This window comes from Rhinoderma darwinii, chromosome 3, assembly GCF_050947455.1.
Source record: "Rhinoderma darwinii isolate aRhiDar2 chromosome 3, aRhiDar2.hap1, whole genome shotgun sequence".
In the NCBI taxonomy this organism is placed as follows: Eukaryota; Metazoa; Chordata; class Amphibia; order Anura; family Rhinodermatidae; genus Rhinoderma; species Rhinoderma darwinii.
The window spans coordinates 284,820,938-284,838,406 of NC_134689.1; positions in this window are offsets into that span (position 1 = coordinate 284,820,938).

Here is a 17,469-nt window from a genome sequence, read left to right on the forward strand (position 1 = left end):
ACAGAAGAGAACACATGCACTTAATTTCTCCTTTTGCATTTATATAAAGTATTCCATTAATATCAGGTTGTTTCATGCTTACTTGCATTATAAAGGCATTAGCATACGTGGTGGGGAATATATCCTTCCATCTTTTTTTCCCGCCCATGGACCTGGGCATGCCGCAACATTTTGGGGGCCCACCCCTTTCTCAAGCTTATCAGCCCATAGGAGGAACTGTATTAAATACTATCTTGACTTTAGTGACTCACATATGTTATATGATTACAACTTATTTGCATATATTGTCCTCTATTGACTACTGCATTTGCCATCTTTATCTAGACTCTGATAACTTGTTGCAGCGTGATATCACACAACAAAAGCATTGAAAAGTCATTGAAAAAGTCAAGATAAAGGATCTTGCCACTGTGTATTTAATGCGTTAAAAGTCAAGATACAGACAGCTACATCTGTAAGTGGCTAAACGGCCTGTATCAGAGTTATATCCGATCCCAGTTGTTGCAGTGAAGTGTCGGCTGTTACAGTGCTGAGTATACCTGCTGAGTATGGAGCTGGCTCTGATCGTGATCCTTTCCATACATCCTCATCCCTGTTATGATGTTACTGTACGTCAAATGTCAGAAAGGGGTTAAAGAGCAATGGTCCGAACAAGGTAAATTTAAAAAACTTAGTATGTCCAGTGAAGGGTGTATGGCACTGAGAAATCTGGAGGATGACTTCTCCCTTGCAATTAAGAGGGCTAACAAGGGGGAAGCCCAAATTTATTATGGATAAAAAAAAAATGATGTGCAGGAAGCTTACTCTCAACTAAGTGATGCATGAGTATATTTTTGAACTTACAGGCAATCCAACTATAAAATATAAAAAAGAAAAAAAAGTAGTTGAATATATCAGAGACAGTTAAGAAACTGATTGTTAGGAAATTTCCGTCACTTTAAGTTTGTCATGACTACTAGCCAAGCTCCTGGGTGGCCCTGTTCTTAGTGCAGAGCAGTTTTCTCATTGTTGCTTGTGATTTCTTATGTTTGCATGTGTCTGATCAAGCTCCTGGTTACACCCTCTATCACCTTCACTGTTTTAACTCTTTGAACTGGACCTCAGCTTTTTCTTTGGATTTTCCCCTCTGCTCACTGATTTGGACATTCTGCTCTTGACTGCTTTTGACCTCTGCAAGTCTTGGTACTCTTCTGTTTTGCAATTTGGACTTTTAGTATCTCCTGGTTGTGGCATGTCTGGTTATCCGTTTTGGTATTGCCTACATTGCACCTCCTGTCCAACACCGTATTCTGTAAAAGCAACCTGGGTTCTATGCAGCCAAATCCAACCTGCCTTGCAGTGGGCTCTGTTGAAGACCATAAAGTAGCCTTAGACTGCTCACCAAAGTGGTGACGGACTTGAGGTAGATTATTTACCTGCACACTTGGTCCAGACAGTCTCCAGCTGCCTTTTGGGGAATTGCTTAAATAGCAGTTACATAAACTTGCACTCTGGGGAATTGCTTAAATGGTGATTCATTGACACTGATGTAATGTATGCAATAATAAATGAATCCCCCCGAATGCCATTGCTGTAAAGTTGCTATCTAAAGTACACAAGAATCTAGCCGGCCCACCAGGATGTGCAATTGTCTTCGGTGTCAATTTTGCCACGCGCAAGAGAAGCCAATACCATATGTGTCTTGCAGTGGCTTATTCCCCTCTCCCCAATAAAATAAATGAGGATTCAGCCATCAGCTAAAAATTCTGCTTTTTCAAAATTTCAGTTTGACATACAATATTAGAGGGAATTTTTTTGTATTAGTTGGATCCCATAGTGAATCATTTAACACCTATACTGTTGAAATCTTTTCCACCATTGATAGAGCTTAGTTAGAGCATGAATATATGTATCTCCCAACTGAAACTTGTGCAGGATGGGGGAAGTGATTACAACCCATATGTCAGGCTTAGAAAAATAGCTGTTTTTCTAGACCAAGTGGATTTAGACAACCTATTGATACCCAACCTGACCTGATAACGACACTTCATCCTGTCCTCAACTAGCTACCCAGGTCATAACACTCTCAAAGATGTAGCAAAAGGCCCCCCCAAATTCTCTTCTACAGACGTGGCCCGCACTTAACTTTCAGCTTCATCGTTCTGTCTCTTGAGTCACCCATCAATGTAACCTAAGCGGTCAGGGGCATTGCTAGGCTTTTAAAAGATCAGAACAACAAACCCCAAGATATATAATATGCCACTCCACTCAAATGAAAAATAATAATATTATATATCTATACATATACAGATGTAGCCATCTTTATCTTGACTTTTTATGCATTAAATACAGTGTCAGGAAACTTTAACTTGACTTTTTCAATGGCTTTTGTTGTGTGATATCACGCTGCAGCAAGTTATCAGAGTCAAGATTCACTTGGCTACATCTTTATACAGATGTAGACATCTTAATATTGAATTTTAATGCATTAAATACACAGTCTCAAGAAACTTTAACTTGACTTTTTAATGGCTTTCAATGGCCTTTGTTTTGCGATATCGTTCTGCAACAAGTTATCAGAGTCAAGATAAAGATCGCTACATCCGTATATATATATGTTAATAGTTTTTATTATAATCAATTAACAAAATACAAAGTGAATAAACAGAAGAGAAATCAAAATCAAATCAATATGTGGTGTGACCACCCTTTGCCTTCAAAACAGCATCAATTATTCTAGGTAAACTTGCACAAAGTCATGGATTTTGTAGGATTATAGTCAGGTGTATGATTAAACAATTATACCAAACAGGTGATAATGATCATTTTTTTCATATGTAGGTTGAAACACAGTCATTAACTGTATCAGAAACAGCTGTGTAGGAGGAACAGCCAAACTCTGCTGCAAAACTGAGGTTGTGGAAGACAGTTTCATTTCACAGGTCCACGACAAGACTGAGCACAGCAACAAGTCACAAGAAAGTTATACTGCATTAGTAAGGTCTCTTCCAGGCAAAGATTTCAAAGCATACTAGGGTTTCAGGATGTGCTTTTTAAGCTCCTTTGAAGAAGCACAAAGAAATTAGCAACGTTGAGGACTGTCGATGGAGTGGTCGGCCAAGGAAACTTAGTGCAGCGGATCAAAGACACATAATGCTTAATTCCATTCGAAATAAGAAGATGCCCAGCGGTGTCATCAACTCAAAACTGTCAGAAACCAATCTGCAACCCATCAGGTACACCCATCTACTGTTCGAATAAATACATCCAGAAGTGGCCTTCATGGAAAAATTGTGACGAAAAAGCCATACCTTCGATGTGGAATCTAGGCCAAGCGACTCAACTGTGCACAAAAACATAGGAACTGGGGCGCAGAAAAATGGCAGCAGGTGCTCTGGACTGATGCATCAAAATTTTAAATATTTGGCTGAAACATAAGGCAGTATGTTTGCCGAAGGGCTGGAGAGCCATACAATAATGAGAGTCTGCAGGCAACAATGAAGCATGTTGGAGGTTCCTTGCAAGTTTAAGGCCCCATTTCAGCAAATGGAGTTGGGGATTTGGTCAGGATTAATGGTGTGAAGGATGATTTATTTGCTTATATTCTCTGTATGAAATTACATTGTGAATTATCAAGCAGGAGGCCGAATTACTGGATTTCCACGACAGTAATGGTGCCGAAACCCGGGAAGATTGCACGTCTGTTAAGCTGTCACTGGAGAGGTCTGGCTTTGCATCTGTGAATTACAAAAAAAACGCGGTAGGTAAGGAGCTTATTCTTACACCATTCACACATGTATTGCGTAAGCCTTGGAATCCAGCTGTCAGAACGTCACTTCTATGGACGAGACTCCTTAGTCAGTGGGTTGAAAGATGGATCCAAAAAGGTATGTTGAAGCTTTTTGTGTGATGAAGGATTGCAGGTGTGTACGTGATCTTAAACTGTTGATATGAAAGACATGAGAGAATTTTTGCCAGCAAATACATAGTTAACAATTGTGAGAAGTGTTTGGAATGCAGTGACGTAGCGCATGGTGGAGAGAAGTCGTAACTCACATGTGAAGTATTTGAAATGCAAAGAGTTTGGGCTGGACTGTGAGGAAAAAACAAAACTTGTGCTTGCTGCTCTGTTGTAGCGTCATTTGTTATTTAGTTGTGTAAAATTGTTGAGGATTAATAGTTGTTCTGTTACCCGTTTGTCTGGGATTATAGTAGTAATTAGGTACTGACTGGTATTGGCTCAGACCCATAGAAAGTTGGATAGTTGTGAGTAATATCCTGTAGTACCACAGGGGCTTCAATGGTTAAGTCCTGATAATGTAGAATCCAGTGCAAGGAGAAGCAATTGTGTCTATATTGAATTTACACTCAATACCATTACCCAGTGCAATAGGGAAAACTTTGAATACTGTATTAGAAAATTATTTATATTTTCTTGGCTCATTGCCAGACAGTGATATTGTGTGTAAGGGTCCATAAACCAGCTGTATGCATTGCCAGACTGGCATAAGGTGGGAATCAGTACAGACTGATTTCTAGCACATGATAATCCGGCATATACACTTTGATGTAAAATAACATCCAAGTAATTAAGTCTGTAGTAGTATAACATCAGACCGCTGGATTGAATACCGTTGTAATATAACATCCTGTATTCAATGAATGACCCTGACACTTATACCAGGTGCCACCTGTGTCGTAGTAGTAATTACAGTGAAGAACATTGGTATTGGATCAGACCCATAGCCCGTAAAGAAATTATCACCAACATAGATAACAGCCCCCTAAACTACAACCCATAGAGTGAACGGCTGAGCGGGGAGGATAATATATATATATATGTTACCAAATATAATTTGCATGTGAAACCATTGCAAAGTGCTAGAGGAAAGAGTTTGGGATATATGTTACATCATGGGCTCTATGAACTGAAAGACACCCCCCCGGCAGCAAGTGTTCTGCATAAGTGAAGTGTTACCAACTCCTGCTTGAATCAATGGAGGTTCATGAATGTCGATTGTGTTGAAGAATTTGCTCTTGTAATTGTTGATTGGCAGCATTTTGTCTGTTCTTGATGTTCAATCCAGTGAGGGATCAGAGGATCCTACTGCTAGAATGTCTGGAGGAACGACTTTTGATATCGTATTGGTAAGACAGTCTAGGAGATAGACTGGTCTGAGATATCTGTCGGCAAACGTGGCCTGTTTGCCTGGAGGTGGGGGATTTACCGGAAATCACCCTACTGCTCTCCGACCATGGGGTCAGGAGGAAGTTGGACAAAGATGCTTTGGGGCACTGGTCCCGGCCAACATTAGAATGAGCAAAAGGAGCTGGGGCTTTAATTATAAAGTATGTGAAGGCAAAATAACACACTGTAAAAAAAAAAATTTGTTGAAGCGGCTGGCAGCCGTAAGATGGATGTTTACATGTGATCAGGTGATTACAGGTAGTTACAAGAAAGATGATGTGAGAAAGAACAATTTAAATACAGGTGTAAATTTTCATTGGAAGAGTGAAGAAAACGGAGCAGCCGGGTACATTGCAGTGACTAACGTGGGTCAGAACGGGGGGAGTGTAATGTGTAATGTGATGTGACATCTGTGTGATGTGTGATGTGTGCAATGTAACATGTGTGATGTGATGTGACATCTGTGTGATGTGTGTAATGTAACATGTCTGAAGTTTGAAACTAATGGCCACAATAAAAGCAGAACTATATTGTATGTTTCCTATTTTTAACAGTAATGTCTAAAAATGTTAGTGTTTTGTGTATGGGGTTAAAATCAGTTCCACTTTTTTTTCATTTTTTTATGTAACGTGTCTTATCTTGTGTCTTATCTTCGCGCACGCGCAGTCGTCTGTAACTACACCAAGCGAGAAAAATATAACAGCCGGCTGGATCTGTTTGTAAAAAGATAAAAGCTACACTTCATATTAATATGTTATAATGTGATAAGATTTAATGTTGGAATGTTTTGCTGTTGATTCAAATGAATTAAAATACAGATATTGTGAGACACGGGGTTTTGAAAATGTATGTGCCCCCTCTGTTCCCTATTCTTATGTACAGCTTATTGGTTTGCAGTAATTAATATTACCAGATATATTATTTTCTGTGTTATTGAATAACTAATTACATTTGTTTTGTTTTTGTTTTCACACATGAGGCACGTGCTATGGTGCTGCCTAAATGTTATTTTTGAAAATGTGACATGTTTTACAGGTAAATGGTTGCAGGTCATTTTAAAAATAAAATTTATTTTTGTCAGGAGAAAGTAATCTTTTTTGTTCCAGGCTGTTGTGTATTACAGGGGGTTAAACTAGTGCCCCCCCCCCGATAGAGTGCCTAATCTCATTATGTTAATATGTAGTTTTGAACCCTGCTACATTATTTTCGCAGAGTCCAAATAGGAGGGAATGTTGAAGGGACTGATCAGGTAGATTTGTTTTGTGTTTTATTTTGTTTTGAATTAATGAATTTGGTTCTAGGAGATCTACAAAATGTGTATGAGCTTCAAGGAGTAACCCAGATTAAATGTGTATGAGCTTCAAGGAGTAACCCAGATTAAATATGTATGACAGTAACTTATATTTTGAGGTTTTTCTGTGTAGATGGTTCCAGATCCTTCCAGAACGGTGAAGCTATGCTGTAGTCTCCACCCAATATGAGTTATTGTGTAAGAGACCATCCCCCTCCAGCCAATTTACACAGGAGGCAGAGGTGACGTCACTCACAGATGAGTCTTTACAGATTTAGATGGGGAGAAGGCAAAACAAAAAAAAATTGTTTGAATATTGTTTCTTTTATGCCAGATTTCAGTAACATATTTTGTTTGTTTTTGTATTAATCAGGTATTTACAGGACCTGGTGGGTGGGATTTACAAGTGTTCTGGATCATCAGATAAATGTGGAACAATAAAACTCCACCCTTTTGAAATGTTCTATCTATATGTGACATGGGTTTCCAATGTAAATTTGTAATGTAGACATACTTTATCATATACAGCATGTGTAGAACAGGATACGAGGCACCAGGTAAATTACCCAGAAACCACTCTCACCTTCTTGTTCATCTCAAGGAGCGGAGCTGGAGGTGCTCGCTGAGGCTTGTAACCTGGCAGAAGGTAAGACGGCCGACATTTACACTGACTCTAGGTACGCTTTTGGCGTCGCCCACAATTATGGGCCCATTGGTAGTAGGAACTTTATTGGATCATCGGGTAAGCCAATTGAGAGAGCGAGAGAAGACAGACCTGACAACAAGGGTATGTGCAGCCAGGTGTCAGTAAATTGGCTTGTCCCTGGATACAATAATGCCACCACTAGGTTTGTAGCAGCCGGCATGATGTGCGCACGGCATGACATAGGTAAAACAGCAAAGGTACCTGTGAAAAGTGCAGCCCGGCCAGATTAACAGTCCCAGCGACTGCAGAACATACAACTACCCGAGGTAGAAGTGTATGACGTGGTGCTCGTGTGTGTAGACCTGTTCTCAGGGGGGGCTTGAAGCCCGGCCTGTATTTTCCCCACTGCAGACGTTGTGTGTAAGTGACAGGGGAACAGTGTTATCCCAAGTATTGACCTGATGTTTGTACAATAGGATATCAGCAGTTCTCAAAATGTTATTCCAAAGTTAGGTTGTTTAATAATTGCATTTAAGAAGTGTTGTGGGAATATTAAATACTGCAGTTAAGTTTTATGTAAAGTTCTGGACCAGCCTTAGCATCGGACTATTAGAGTCATGCGTCAGATAAAAGGTACAGAAGTGGAATATTCCCATTAGAAAACATTTTTAGTTATTTGTTTTTTGTCGTTGTTATTGTGAAAGGAAAATTCTGTGCAGTGTTTGTGTGTGTATGTATATATATACATATATATATATATATATATATATATATATATATATATATATATATATATATAAAGAAGAAAAATGAGTTTGCATGTATCACTTCTAGTTATTGCTCAATGTGAATGTTTGATGTAAAGATGTTATTTGTTAATGTTTTTCTTCAAATTAATTATTTGATTAAGATCAATTAATGTTTATACAATGAAAAAGCTTGTTCTCCACAGGAAGAGTCCAACTGGGAGCAGAAGGCGTGAGAACCAGATTCTAACAGAATGTGGACGGATAAGGGAACGTGAACCGGTAAGATCTAATTGGTATGTCCCAGGCTTTACAGCTGTTGCTGCTAAATTCTGTTAGAGCTGTTTGATTTGCCTACAGAACAGTCCTGGCAGACCGGTGCCAACCTTATCATACCCGCCTCCCACAAAGAGAACAGACCTTGAGAGGCCTTCCCATGCAATACAAATTAGAGTAAGAAAAATTTGTTTGCGACATTTGTCAGATAAACATGTGGAATCTGTATATATTTTGGTGAGCTGGAAATGTTCCAGGCAATCAGCTCAGATCAAGGTACAAATCCTGCTGGAAAGCGTGACACCAAGTGCATATGAAATGTACCCAATAATTACACATCTTCTAGGTGCCCTGTCCATTGGAACAGAGAAGTTTTTCTTATATAAAAGGTGTTTGTTTGTTTGATTTAGTTTAAGGGCCTGACATTGTTATTGTATGTACTTAGAACAACTTTTATAGTACGTAGATGTTATCACCAGATTAGTAACAATTGACAAGGGTTGGGGTTCCCCAGCAAGTGCCATTAAACATGAACTAAAAGATTTTTAATACAATGAACTCCATAACTGAGGTGCGGCAGGCGCAGCCGGAGCCAGTACAACGCGTTTGTCATGAACTGACGGCAGTGTCACAATTCCAAGCAGCCGCCCAGACAAGTAACTTACCGGAGAAAGAAGACAGATTAGCGGAGGGTTTGTGGGGTCACAATAATACCCCACTAATCCGCCTACGTGGGATCTCACACCAGGCTCACAGCATGAGGTGTTGTGTATAGCCCGGTGACGTAAACTAAAAGAGACGGGGTCTGACAGATGAAAAGGACCAAACCAAGTCCTGATGACATCAGCAAAGATCAAAGTAAGGACCAAAGACCTGAGTGAATCCATCAGCAGTATCAAGTGCAGAAGACAGGAGAAGAAGAGGACGATGATGTACATGACTTGTCAATACACTGGTGGGACCCCATACCCTAACCGGACATTGGTGATGGCATCATATTAGTTGTGGCCCTATTGATATATTGTTTGAGTTTCATAACCATAGTATATAATTTCTGTAATTTAATATGAGAAAAAGGGAGGTTTGTGAAGGATGATTTATTTGCTTATATTCTCTGTATGAAATTACATTGTGAATTATCAAGCAGGAGGCCGAATTACTAAGATATGTAATATGTGAAAGTGATGATAATGTGTAAATGATTTAGTTTCGTGCAGCAGCCATCTTGTCTGGAGTTCCCATCTTGGTTCTTTTGTAGTGAATAGAAAAGTCATTGTTCCTTTAATACAAGTAATGTTGATTTCGTATGTTTTATCTTTGACCTTGGTTCCCATGCGAAGATGGACAGGGAGTGAGATGGGGGGATGGCAAGTATGCGTGAGGGAAGGTCTCCCCCCATCTCCACGAGGACATTCTGTCCAAAAGAGAGATAAGAAACCTGTAAACATAATGTGTGAAGAATTATAATGATGTATTTTATTGTATGCTTTTTACTGAATAACAAATATTGTTACATTGTCTCTGATTGGTTTACCTCAAGCCTACACCCCTTCTGAATTTCAGTTTAACAGTTTGAGTTTGGTAATAAATCCTTCAGATGAGAATTTTGAACATTATCAGCAGCGTCTGTGTGTTTTCTTCTCGTCTCTCGATATATATCGGTGAAATATCCTAATTAGGATTCTGACTAATGGAGTCTGGCCTTGAGAGTCTGTTGGGACTCGTATAAATTTCAGTCTAATATATTTTGAGCGATGGATTTCCACGACAATGGTGTCCTCAGCAAAATACCATCAGGGAGGCGTCTGATTGGCTCCAAATTTATTCTGCAGCAGGACAACAACCCCAAACATACAGCCAATGTCATTATGAACTATTTTCAGCGTAAAGAAGAACAAGGAGCCCTGGAAGTGATGATATGGCCCCCACAGAGCCCTAATCTCAACATCATCGAGTCTGTCTGGGATTCCGTGAAGAGACAGAACGATTTGAAGCCCACATCCATAGAAAGTCTGTGTTTTGCTCTCCAAAATGTTTGGAACAACCTCCCTGCCAAGTTCCTTAAAAACTGTGTGCAAGTGTACCCAGAAGAATTGATGCAGTTTTGAAGGCAAAGTGTGGTCACACCAAATATTGATTTGATTTAGATTTCCCTTTTGTTCATTCAATTTGTATTTTGTTAATTGATAAAAAAAAAAAAATAGTAACACTTTTCCTGTCTGTGGTAGGTCTCAATAGCAATGTATTGATTTGGCCACAGACTGCAATACTGTGATATTGCAGTCTACGGCGTAAGCGATCTAATGATTGCAGGTTCATGAAACTTAGTGGGGCTAACAATTAGTAGTAAAAAAATAAATAAACTCAAATCATCCCCCTTTCTCTAGATCACATATAAAAAATATATATATATATATATATATATATATATATATATAAAAAAAACAAAAAACATTAGGTATCCCCATGTCCGAAAATGCCAGAACTATACAAATATAAATATATTTATCCAATACGGAGAACGTCGTAGCTGGAAAAAAAGATCCAAATGGCCGAGTCATAGTTTTTTTGCCACTTCAACACACACAAAAATTGAGATTAGAAAAAGTAAGCCCGTAAAAAGTAAGCACTCATATGGCTGTGTCAACAAAAAAAAAAAAAATGTTAGGAAAAAAAAAAAAAAGCATAAAAATGAAAATTTGTCTGGTCCTGAAATGATTAACCCCTTAAGGACACAGCCTGTTTTGGCCTTCAGGACACAGCCATTTTTTTAAAATCTGACATGTTTCACTTTATGTGGTAATAACTTCGGAATGCTTTTACCTATCCAAGCGATTCTGAGATTGTTTTCTCGTGACACATTGGACTTTATGTTACTGGCAAAATTTGCTAGATACATTAAGTATTTAATTGTGAAAAACACCAAAATGTAGCGAAAAATTGCAAAAATTTGCATCTTTCTAAATTGATATGTATCTGCTTGTAAGACAGAGAGTAATACCACACAAAATTGTTGCTAATTAACATCACCCATATGTCTACTTTAGATTGGCATTGTTTTTAGAACATCCTTTTATTTTTCTATGACATCACAAGGCTTAGAACTTTAGCAGCAATTTCTCACATTTTCAAGAAAATTTCAAAAGGCTATTTTTACAGGGACCAGTTCAGTTGTGAAGTGGATTTTAGGGCCTTATATATTAGAAACCCTCGATAAATCACCCCATTTTAAAAACTTCACCCCTCAAAGTATTCAAAACAGCATTTAGAAAGTTTCTTAACCCTTTAGATGTTTCACAGGAATTAAGGCAAAGTAGATGTGAAATTTTCAATTTTTTTTTTTTTTTTTTGCTGAAATTCATTATTTATCTATTTTTTTTGTAACACAGAAAGTTTTACCAGAGAAACACAACTCAATATCTACTGCCCAGATTCTGAAGTTTTTAGAAATACCCCACATGTGGCCCTAGTGCACTTATTGATTGAAGGACAGGCCTCAGAAGCAAAGGAACACCTAGAGGATTTTGGGGCCTCCTTTTTATTAGAAAATATTTTAGGCACCATGTCGGGTCTGAAAGGCTCTTGCAGCACCAAAACAGTGGAAATCCCCCAAAAGTGACCCCATTTTGGAAATTATACCCTTGAGGAAATTATTTAGGAGTATAGTGAGCATTTTGACTCCGCAGGTTTTTTGCAAAAATTATTGGAAGTGGGCCGTGAAAATGAAAATCTACATTCTTTCAAAGAAAATGTAGGTTTAGCTAATTTTTTCTAATTTCCACAAGGACTAAAAGGAGAAAATGCACCACTACTTTTGTAAAGCAATTTCTCCCGAGTAAAACAATACCCCACATGTGGTCATAAACGACTATTTGGACACACGGCAGGGCTTAGAAGGGAAAGAGCGCCATTTGGCTTTTGGAGCTCAAATTTAGCAGGAATGGTTTGCGGAGACCACGTCGCATTTGCAAAGCCCCCAAGGGACCTAAACAGTGAATTCACTAAAAAAGTGACTCCATTTAGGAAACTACACCCCTTGAAGAATCCATCTAGGGGTGTAGTGAGCATTTTAAACCCACAGGGGTTTCATAGATTTTATTAGAATTGGGCAGTGAAGATAAAAAAAATCCTTTTTTTCCAATAAGACGTAGCTTTAGCTCAAATTTTTTCATTTTCTTAACAAATAAAGGAATAAAAGAACCCCAACATTTACAAAGCAAATTCTCTGGAGTACGGCAATACCCCATTTGTGGTCATAAACTGCTGTTTGGGCACACGGCAAGGGTCAGAACAGAAGGAGCGCCATTTGGCTTTTGGAGCACAGATTTTGCTGGATTGGTTTCTTGACACCATGTCACTTTTGCAAAGCTCCTAAGGTACCAGTACAGTGGAAACTCCCCAAAAGTGACTCGATTCACGAAACTACACCCCTTGAGGAATTAATTTAGGGGTGTAGTGAGCATTTTGACCCCACAGATGTTTCATAGATTTTATTAAAATTGGGCAGTGAAAATAAAAAAAATCCTTTTTCTTCAATAAGACGTAGTTTTAGCTGAAAACGTTTCATTTTCTCAACAAATAAATGAAAAAAAGCACCCCAACACTTGTAAAGCAACTTCTCCTGTGTACGGCAATACCACATATGTGGTCATAAACTGCTGTTTGGGCACAGAGTAGGGCTCAGAAGGGAAGGAGTGCCATTTGGCTTTTGGAGTACAGATTTTGCTGGATTGGTTTCTGGGCGCTATGTTGCATTTGCCAAGTCCCTGTGGGACCAAAACAGTGTATCCCCCCCAGAAGTGACCCCATTTTGGAAACTACACCCCTCAAGGTATTCACCTAGGGGTGTAATGTGCATAATAACCCCACAGGTGATTGGCAGAAATTGGTGTGCACTTGATGTTGCAGAGTGAAAATAGGATTTTTTTCCATACATATGCCAATATGTGGCGCCCAGCTTGTGCCACTGGAGACACACACCCCAAAAATTGTTAAAAGGGTTCTCCCGGGTATGCCGATGCCATATATGTGGAAGTAAACTGCTGTTTGGGCACACTGTAGGGTTCAGAAGGGAGGTACCGCCATTTGGCTTTTGGAGCGTGGATTTTGCTTTTAGTAGTTTTGTTTGGAGTCTTACTGGTGTTTCCGTTTATAATGTGGGGGTACATGTAAGCCGGGCGGAGTATATAAAGGGCATAGTCAGGTGGTATAATAATGGGGTAAAAAAAACAATAAAATGATCCATAGATGTGTGTTACGCTGTGACACAATCCTTTCTGCACAGGCCGGTGTCGCACTAATAAATGGTCTTTACTTATTCCCCTTTTGGTCCACACAGTTTGCAGTTTTGCAGTTTGAGGAATTTTGCTGGGAAGTATTGTCCTGGTATAATATGGGCACCCTCGCAGATATGTTTGGGCTCTCCCCTTCCTGGTTCCCTAATTTTATGGGCCTTGATAATTCACCACTTGAAACAGAAGAAACGTTCCCCTCGGGCCGGCACAACTGCATATTTTTATTTCCTGGCTTATAGGAGCCTTAACTAATTTTATTTTTTCATAGACGTAGTGGTATGATGGCTGTTTTTTTTGCGGGATGAGCTGTAGTTTTTATTGGTACCAATTTGGGGTACATGTGACTTTTTGATCACTTGTTATCCTTTTATTTTTGGGAGGCAAGGTGACCAAAAAACAGCAATTCTGGCATATTTTTGTAATTATTTTTATACAGCGTTCACCATGCGTTATAAATTACATGTTACCTTTATTCTGCAGGTCAGTCCGATTCCGGTGATACCTAATTTATAGCACTTTTTATGTTTTACAACTTTTTGCAGAATAAAATAACTTTTGTAAAGAGAATGGATTTTTTCTGTCGCCAAGTTGTGAGAGCCATAACGGTTAATATTTTTTCGTCGACGGAGCTGTATGAGGGCTTGTTTTTAGCGAGACAAGTTATAGTTTTTATAGACACCATTTTTGAGTACATGCGACTTTTTGATCACTTTTTATTTAAATTTTGACCAAAAAATAGCAATTATGTCAGTATTTTTTAGTTTTTTTTTACGGCGTTCACTGTGCAGAAAAAATAACATAATATTTTTATAGTTAAGGTCGTTACGGTCGCAGCGATACCAAATATGTATGGCTTTATTATTTTTTTCAATAATAATTGACTTGATAAGGTAAAAAGGGCGATTGTGTTTTGTGTTATTATTTCAAACTTTTATTGTATTTTTTACAACTTTTATTTTTACTTTTTTTGACACTTTTTTTTACACTTTTCTTTAGTCCACTAGGGGACTTGAAGGCCCAACTGTTTGTTTGATGTTCTAATACATTGCACTACCTATGTAGTGCAATGTATTAGAACTGTCAGTTGTTCACTGACAGCAAGCCGATCAGGCTCCGCCTCTGGGCGGGGCCTAATCGGCATCCGTAATGGCAGATAAGAAGCCATTGTTAGGCATCCTGTTGCCATAGTAACAGTCGCCAGCCTTGCCATCGCATGGCAGGGCTGCCGATTTCATACAAACCACTTTGATGGAGCGATTGCATTGAATCGCTGCATTGAAGGGGTTAATGGCAGGAATCGGAGCTGGCTCCGGTTCCTGCCTTTACAGTGGGATGTCCGCTGTAACATACAGCGAACACCCACTGCTGATGACGCCGGCTCAGCTTCTGAGCCGGAAGCTGAGCCGGAGCCATCTTGCCAATGGTACCGGAATCCTCCTGGGCTCCGCCGACGACGGGGCATAGGATTCCGTTGCTGGCAGACCGGGAGGTAAGTATTACCCCTCTGATCGCCTTTGCAGCCACCGGCAACCCAGCGATCACGTTGCTGGGGTGCCGGTGGCTATAAACTCCTCACATGCTGCGATCTCTATTGAACACAGCATGTGAGGGGTTAATCGGTCGGATCGGAGGCTAGCTCTGGTCCTGGCCGATACCTCAGGGTGCCAGCTGTAACATACAGCTGTCACCCGGCGGTGATGTCGCTGGCTCAGCTCCGTGGAGTTGCGGGAAAAGACCATCTTCCATCAGGTAACTGTCCGTGAAATGGCGGGAAGGGGTTTAAACTATTAAGCCGAACACAGGTGTGAAGCCAGCCTAAAAACAAACTTACAGTTGGCTGTAACTCACCTTGTGTTGACTTGAAGTTATGGCCCTTAATATAGTCCAGAGCTAAATTCACAGTTCAGCTGATTGCTACTGGAACCATGCAAATGCAGAGGGAGCTCCTAAAACACAACACTCCCTGATGCAATGCAATGTGGTTAATTGCTGGGAAGGGTGAGTATAGAGCGTGCTCACAGGCTGAGCCCGCTACATACCCAGCCCATGTCAGCTGTATGATAAATTTGATCCCGACTGTTTAACCAGTTAGATGCATCTAAGCCTTTAGGAAGAGGGTGTGGGCCCCCTCCATCATCTTTTCACCCCCTCTTGATGTGATCGCAAGGTGCTGCTGGTTGTCATGGCAGCCTAGTGGCCCAATGAAGCCCCCCAGGTTTGCCATCTTTGTGCTTCTTTTAAGGCCGCTTAGGCTTCGTTCACATCTGCATCAGGAGTCCGTTCATGGGTTCCATCAGAGCTTTCCATCAGGGGAACCTATGAACAGAATCCGAACTGAAACCACAGGTTTTCGTTTGTGTCACCATTAATTTCAATGGTGTCGGTTCCGAATCAAATCGTTTCCGTTTGTCACCATTGTGTAAGTATTCCGTAGTTTTGACTAAATCAATACTGTAGTCGACTGCGCTATTCGTTCCGTCAGTATGACGGAACCCTTACACAACGGTGGCAAACAGAAACCATTTGCACCAGATCCGTCACCATTGAAATCAATGGAGATGCAAACGGAAACCTATGGATTCCGTTCATAGGTTCCGCTTACAGAAAGCTTTGACGGAACCCATGAACAGAGTCCCAACACAGATGTGAACTAAGCCTTAATAGGCCTTAATAGAGTCAGAAAAATCACAATACACTGAAATAAATGAGAGGATTGCTGTACATTTTACCAGTGAACAAATGGTTGCTTGTTCAAGTCCATTGACCCACAGAATAAATGCAGTTTTTACCGCATGGTTAATGCCGGAGATACTAAACCCAATAAACAATAGAGGAATCGTTTTTCTTTTTTCTACTCCACTCACCCAAAGATTTATTTTTCAGCTTTTCAGTACATTATATGGAACAATAAATAAGGCTGTTAAATAATACAATTTGTCCTGCAGAAAACAAGCCCTCATATGGCTATGTCAAAAGAAAAATAAATAAGTTGGCTTTTGGAATGTGGGGAGGAAAAAGCAAAGATGAAAAACAGAAAAATGGCTGCTGCGGAAAGGGGTTAATGCAGAATGTAACTCAGGATCAATGCAGAAAAGCAAAGCAGTGTACTTGTGTTTTTGGTTTTTTTGTGTAGCTTGTGTGTGTGTGTGTGTGTGTGTGTGTGTGTGTGTGTGTGTGTGTGTGTGTGTGTGTATATACATATATATATATGTGTGTGTGTGTGTGTTTGTGTGTCTATGTGTATAGACACACGCACATACTGTAAAATAGCTTTTATACAATGAACACACTTTAAAAACATAATAACTTGTACGGGTAAGTTCACTAGTTGTGTAAATACTTCTAATTTTCCGCAACTAATTTTGACGTGGAAAATCCGCAGCATAATAGAGTAGCAGCAAAGTTGGTGAGATTTGAACAAATCTCATCCACGTGCTGCGGAAATTATAAGCAGAAAAAACGCTCAGAAATTTAGCTACGCAACTCAGGGAAAAATATCTTATACTTACCCAGAATTCTTACCCAGCTTCTTCGTCCAGGCCGGCCTCCTGGGATGGCGTTTCATGCCATGTGACCGCTGCAGCTAATCACAGGCTGCAGCGGTCACATAGAATGAACCGTCACCCCAGGGCTGCAGAACGTCAGGACATCGGAGGGACGTGTCACCATGGTAAGTATACATTTTTTTTCCAGTGCAGTCTTTCCGCAGCGGACATTCTGGATGGAAAACTGCACCACAATTTTTACTTTTACACCGCGTATCCGCTCAGTGTGAACATAGCCTTCAAGAGCCTTGTTGAAATAGAAACTAACTACGTACATGTCTCTGTCTAAGCTATGTTGCTGCATTTCAAGAATTGGGGTGTCACTTTTTACAAGAGCAATTCCATAGCTAAAAATCCCCACAATCAGATGGCCTATTTGCCATTCACAGAGTTCTCTCATCCCTTTGTCAATGTGCACATGTATTTCTTATAAACAATTGTTATGCCTTTTTTAAACTCCTTTGACCAGGGGCGTAGCTAGGGGGGGGGGGGCAAGCGGGGCAT